A 6,606-nucleotide genomic window follows, 5' to 3' on the forward strand; every position below is an offset into this window, starting at 1 on the left:
TTCTGGGGACGCCCCTACTCCTCAGCACCCAGGTGGGCTTTGCAACAATACCCGGATGCCCCAGGGTGGCTGGCGGTCCCGCTGAGCCCGGGCTAGGCGGTCTGGCCTCAGCAGTGCATCTGACAGGGCAGCCTTAGCCATGGTCTGGTTTGTTGTTCCCTGTTCTGGAAATAGCCACGTTCTCAAAAGCGGCTGATGCTCAAACCACTTTGCCATATTTAGGCTGCCTGGGTGCCCCAGTCAGGGCACCCTCCCACCACAGCAGTGTTGGGGGGTTACCTGTGGAGTGAAGCTACAGAAACAGCTCGTTTCTCAATGCCAAGAAAAAGAGAATTGGGCCCAAAGAACAGTGTGCCAGTTTGGATATATTATGTCCCCCAGAAAAGCCACATTCTTTAAATGCAATGTTATGGGGGCAGACTGATTAGTCTGTTGATTAGGGTGGAACCTCAGACTTATTTCCATGAAGGTGTGGACCCCACCCATTCAGGGTGGGTTTTGATTAGTTCACTGGAGTCTTTAAGAGAGTTCCAGAATATCCAAAAGAATGAAAGAGGGCCCCTACCTCACACCCTACACAAAAATTAACTCAAAGTGGATTAAAGACCTCAATATAAGAGACAGCACCACAAAACTCCTAGAAGATAATGTAGGGAATCATCTTCAAGACCTTGTATTAGGAGGTTGCTTCTTAGACCTTACACCCAAAGCACAAGCAACGAAAGAAAAAAATAGATAAATGGGAACGCCTCAAAATTAAAAGCTTATGTACCTCAACAGCATTTGTCAAAAATGTGAAGAAGAGGCAACTCAATGGGAACAAATATTTGGAAACCACGTATCTGACAAAATGCTGATATCTTGCCTATACAAAGAAATCCTACAACTCAACGACAATAGTACAAACAGCCCAATTGTAAAATGGGCAAGTTATGAAAAGATATTTCACTCAAGAGGAAATACAAATGGTTAAAAGACACATGAAAAAATGTTCATATTCACTAGCTATTAGGGAGATACAAATTAAGACCATAATGAGATATCTTCTCACACCAATTAGAATGGCTGCCATTAAGGAAACAGGAAACTACGAATGCTGGAGAGGATGTGGAGAAATTGGAACTCTTATTCATTGCTGGTGGGACTGAATAATGGTACGGCCACTCTGGAGGACAGTCTGGTGGTTCTGTAGAAAACTAGATATCGATTTACCCTTTGATCCAGCAATTTCACTTCTCAGTATATACCCAGAAGATCTGAAAGCGGTGACACGAACAGATATTTGCACACCGATGTTCATAGTGGCATTATTCACAATTGCCAAGAAATGGAAACAATCCAAATGTCCTTCAACAGATAAGTGGATAAACAAAATGTGGTATATACACACGATAGAATACTACGCGGCAGTGAGAAGGAATGAGGTCGTGAAACATATGACAACATGGATGAACCTTGGAGACACAATGCTGAGTGAAATAAGCCAGATATAAAAAGAGAGATATTGTGAACTCTGTGAAAAATGAAAAATAAATATTTTATATTGTAGAATGCAGGGGACCTAGAGATAGACAGCAACCAGTGAAGGGGGATTGATAATGTAATAAGGACAGATAAGCTATTGAGGGTAATCTTAATGTTATGGGAATGCTCAGGAGTGATTATGCTTTGCAAATTTTCTTGGGTATGGTAGGAACATGTTGGAAGCAATGTAGTTATGTAAAAGAGAGAGCTCCAGAGCTGATGCTGATGCTTGGTCCTTGACTTTTCCATCACATGGCAAGGCACACAGAGGCCTCCATTAGCTTCTCTGGGTTCAGTTGACTTCTGACTTCTTTCTGTGGCTTTCTGTCTGTGCATCTGAATTTCATTCTACTTCTAAAAGACTCTAGTAATAGGGTTAAGCACCACTCACATTCAATTGGGTCACATCTTAAATGTAGTCACCTCTTCAAAAGGCCCTACTTACAACAATTCTTTAAGAAGCAAACTTTTGGATGTTTGCTAAATATCCCACTGTATGGAGGTTCCATAGTTTATATAGCCATTCTGTTAGTTTGTGGCATTTGGGTTGTTTCTAATTTGTACATGGCTAAATTTTAGTTGCTGCTTGTTTTGGTTTGCTAGTGCTGCTGTTATGCCAAATACCAGAAATGCATTGGCTTTAATAAAGGGAATTTATTAAGTTAAAAATCTATAGTTCTAAGGCCATAAAAGTGTCCAAACTAAAGCATCAACAAGAGAACACCTTCACTGAGGAAAGGCCAATGGAGTCTGGAATTCCTCTGTCAGCTGGGAAGGCACGTGGCTGGCATCTGCTGGTCCTTTGCTCCTGGGTTGTGTTTCAAAATGGCTTTCTCCAAAATGTCTCTGGGGTTCTGTCTTCACTCCTCTCTCTTAGCTCCTGTGTGTCCTTGCTTTTTTTCTCCCAGGGCATTTCTCTCTAAGTATCTAGGAGTCCTCTCTTAGCTTCTTCGGGGCAAACTCTGGGCCTCATCTCTTAGCTTAGCATCTCCAAACATCCTCCTATCTGCATCTCCAAGCATCAGCATCTGTGTCTTGAGCTCTCCTAAGTGCTCCAGTGTACCACACCTCCATGGAAATAATTCAATCAAAATGTCTCACCTATAGCTGGGTGAGTCGCATCTCCATGGAAACAACCTAATCAAAAAGTCCCACCCTGACAGTGTGATTGGGAAAACCTTGTGGATTGCACTCCTTTTCTCTAGTGTATGGATGGATGAGTAGAAAAATGAGGACAAAAACTAAATGAAAAATAGAGTGGGATGGGGGGAGAATGATTTGGGTTTTCTTTTTTACTTTTATTTTTTATTCTTATTCTGATTCTTTCTGATGTAAGGAAAATGTTCAGAAATAGATTGGGGTGATGAACACATAACTATATGATGGTACTGTGAACAGTTGATTGTACACATGGATGATTGTATGGTATGTGAATATATTTCAGTAAAACTGAATTTAATTAAAAGAAGTCCTACCCTGATCAAGACTAAGTCTGCCCCCACAACATTGCATTAAAAAACATGGCTTTTCTGGGGGACATAATATATCCAAACGAGGACACTCCACCCCCTGGACCCCAAAAAGACATGTCCTTTCCAAATGCAAAAATACATTCATTCCCATCACAACACAGATAAGTGCAAAGTCTTATCAAAATCAGTTACAGGTGCACTTTGTCCTAAGGCAACATTCCCCTCTGGCTGTGGACCTGTGAAACTCAGAACAAGTTATCTGCTTCCAATATACAAAGGAGGGACAGTCATAAGATAAACATTCCCATTGCTATAGGGAGAAATTGAAAGGAAAACAAGGTTCAAGGGACGGAAACAGTTCCTAAAGCCTGCAGGGCAAATTCCATTAGATTTCAAAGTCTGAGAGTCATTTGTTGAAGGATGTTTTATCCTCCGGGCTTAAGAGCACGGGAGTCCCACCCTTTCCAAAAGCCCCCACAGCGGCCCTTTCTGTCTCCAAATGCTGGGGTGAGTGCACCAACATATCCACACACTGGGGAGACCATCTTCTTCTTGGCACCACCTTCCTCAAGCATTGGGGCAGCACCTGGACTCTGCATCTCCAGGGCAAACGCTCTCCTTTCTCTGAACAGTGGGGTGGCGGCCAGGGTCTCCCCAATCCCCGGGGAATGTGCTCCACCCTCTCTGGGGCCTGGGGTGGCAGCACTCTTCCTGAGCGTCAAGGCGGATTTTGATTTCAACAAATAGAGTAATGTACCATGTTCTGCACCGAAGTTCCTGGAGGAAAGTAACATCTCTTACAAAAGGTTTTCAAAACATCGTGGACCAGGGATGGGTAAACCGTAGTCTGTAGCCAAATCCAGCCTGCCAGTGGTTTTTTTGTTTGCTTGTTTGTTTGTTCAGTTTTATTGAGATATATTCACATACCATACAGTCATCCACAGTGGACAATCAATTGTTCACAGTACCACTGTATACTTGTACTTCATCACCACAATCAATTTTTGAACATTTTCATTACTCCAAAAAAATAAAAAATAAATAAAAGTAAAAAAAGAACATCTGAAACATTCCATTCCCCCTCCATTCCACCTTATTTTTCAATTAATCTTTGTCCCCATTTTTCTACTCATCTGTCCATACACTGGATAAAGCCACAAGGTTTTCACAATCACACGGTCACACGGTGTAAGCTATATAGTTATGCAATCATTTTCAAAAATCAAGGCTATGGGTTGCAGTTCAACAGTGTCAGGTATTTCCTTCTAGCTATTCTAATGCACTAAAAACTACAAAGGGATATTTATATAGTGCATAAGAATACCCTCCAGAGTGACCTCTCGACTCCATTTGAAATCTCTCAGCCCCTGAAACTTTATTTTGTTTAATTTCGCTTCCCCCTTTTGGTCAAGATGTTCTCAACCCCACAATGCCTGGTCCAGGCTCATCCCTGGGAGTCAGGTCGCTCGTTGCCAGGGGGATTTACACCCCTGGGAGTCAGGTCCCCCATAGGGGAGAGGGCAGTGGGCTTAGAGAGAGAGACTGCCAACTGTTTTTATAAATAAACTTTTATTTGGAACACAGCCATGACTATTTGTCTATGTATTGTCTCTGTGTTTTCAAGTTACAGCAGCAGAGTTAAGTAATTGGGGCAGAGAGCCTGTCTGGCCTGCAAATCCTAAAATATTTACAAGCCGATCCTTTACAGGAGTTTGTTGACCCCAGTATGGACAGTAAGCCCAAATTATGTAAAAATAAAAGGCATGTGGGTGTGTTTATGTGTCTATACACATTTCACATAGACAGTGGTTGCCTGTGGCTTGTGGTAGTAGAGTCCTTTTTTTTTCATTTGTTTTTATACTTTTTCTGAATTTTTCCAATTACGTGGATTCCATTTCCAATCCATTCTTCATTAAGTTTGTTAAAGAATCAATTGCAGCATTCTGTGTGCTCTAGTAAAGATGATGTGGTTCTGACTTTACCAGATTTCAGCTGCGTGGGGAGCCCAGATGTTGGGATGGACAGAACTTAGAGAACCCGGGTCCTAACCCAGAGAGGGGGAGAGCCCGACCCAACAGGTAGCAAAGCTCAGGGTGGATCCCAGAGACCACTCCCTTGCCCCCAACATTTACAAAATAATTTTCAACCATACCACAAAGTTGAGAGAATTTTCAGCAAATACCTGCACAGCCACCTCCAGGATTTGACTGGGAATTGACATGTTACTACGATTGCTTTATCCCATTGCAGATTCCTCTTTCACGCCACACACCCAGCTCCTCCCAGCAATTTTTCCACCTTCCCTCTCTCTGCCTTTGACCCTTTTTCTTCTTTTTCCCTTTACTTTCTCATCTCCCCCTAACTAGTCATTGTAAATTGAAAGTATTTTTCAGGAAAGGAAATTGAAGTATATTTTGAAATATTTATCATTTTAATTGCTTGCAATTTAGGGTTCCTTGCTCTTAATTTTAAAATCAGGCTAGTTCAAGCTTTTAGATGTCGTGTTCTTGAAAGCAAAACCCACACTTAAAAGATTAAGTTTTTTTTCTTTTTTATTTTTACGTGGTCTCCTCGTTTCCTAGGAGTGTCATAACAAAGTGCCCCACACTGGAGGGCTTAAAACAACAGAAATGTATCGTCTCACAGTTCTGGGGGCCAGAGGTCCGAAATCGGGGTGTCGGCAGGGCCGGGCTGCCCCTGGAGCCTGAGGGTTCTGGCGTTGATGTGTCGGCGATCCGTGGCCTTCTTTGGCTTGTGGCATATCCTGGTCTCTGCCCCCGTCATGGGGCCTTCTCTCTGAGTCCAAATGTCCTCTTCCTGTAAGGACACCACGTGTTGGATTCAAGCCCACCCTAATCTAGTTTGGCCCCACTTTAACTAATCTCATCTTCAAAGATCCAATTCCCAAAAGGGTAGTATTCACGGGGCCTGGGACGGGCCTTGACCATGTCTTTTGGGGGACACAATTCAACCCGTAACACGTTTTCATTTTTATTGGGCTTCTCAACCAAACACATGGACATTCCTCCCCCTCACCACAGGGACAAAGTGAAAGTCGACCCATTTCTGCTGCGTGCCGTCACGCTGGCAGCACCTGCCCGAGTCCCTGGGTGCTCTCCAGGGTGGGCACCCCCAAGGGCTTCCCAGTGCCAGCAGGTCTGGGCTGCAGAGTGTCTGTGGCCACCAGTGCCCTCTCGGCTCCCTTCCAGAACAGCCCAGAAGGGCCGGGAGTTATCACCCAGCTCCTCAACACGCACTCGGGACCAGGAGGTGTGTTCTACGCCATCTCCCCGGGCGATCGAGCCCCAGTTGCCCATGAGAGCGAGCTCTTCAATGGCACGCTCCTTTGGATCGGCTCCTTCCCTTCCTTTCTCCCACAGTTGGCGTCTCCTCGTTCACTTTCCAAATAAACCACCTGTTCTCCCACTCCTGCCTCAAGGTCTACCAAAACAAGGCGGTGCCTACTCAGTTGTTTCGTTTATTTTCTTTTCCAGCTCTAAATGTCTAGGGGTCTGAAGTAAGGAGAAAGAGGGCTCTTTTTGTTTTGCAAAGAATCTCTTTTTTTGACGTTTGAGGTCAGACTTCCTGTGACCAGTTCCAGTTTTCTTAA

The sequence above is a fragment of the Choloepus didactylus genome, chromosome 18 (genome assembly GCF_015220235.1).
Source record: "Choloepus didactylus isolate mChoDid1 chromosome 18, mChoDid1.pri, whole genome shotgun sequence".
Classification (NCBI taxonomy): Eukaryota; Metazoa; Chordata; class Mammalia; order Pilosa; family Megalonychidae; genus Choloepus; species Choloepus didactylus.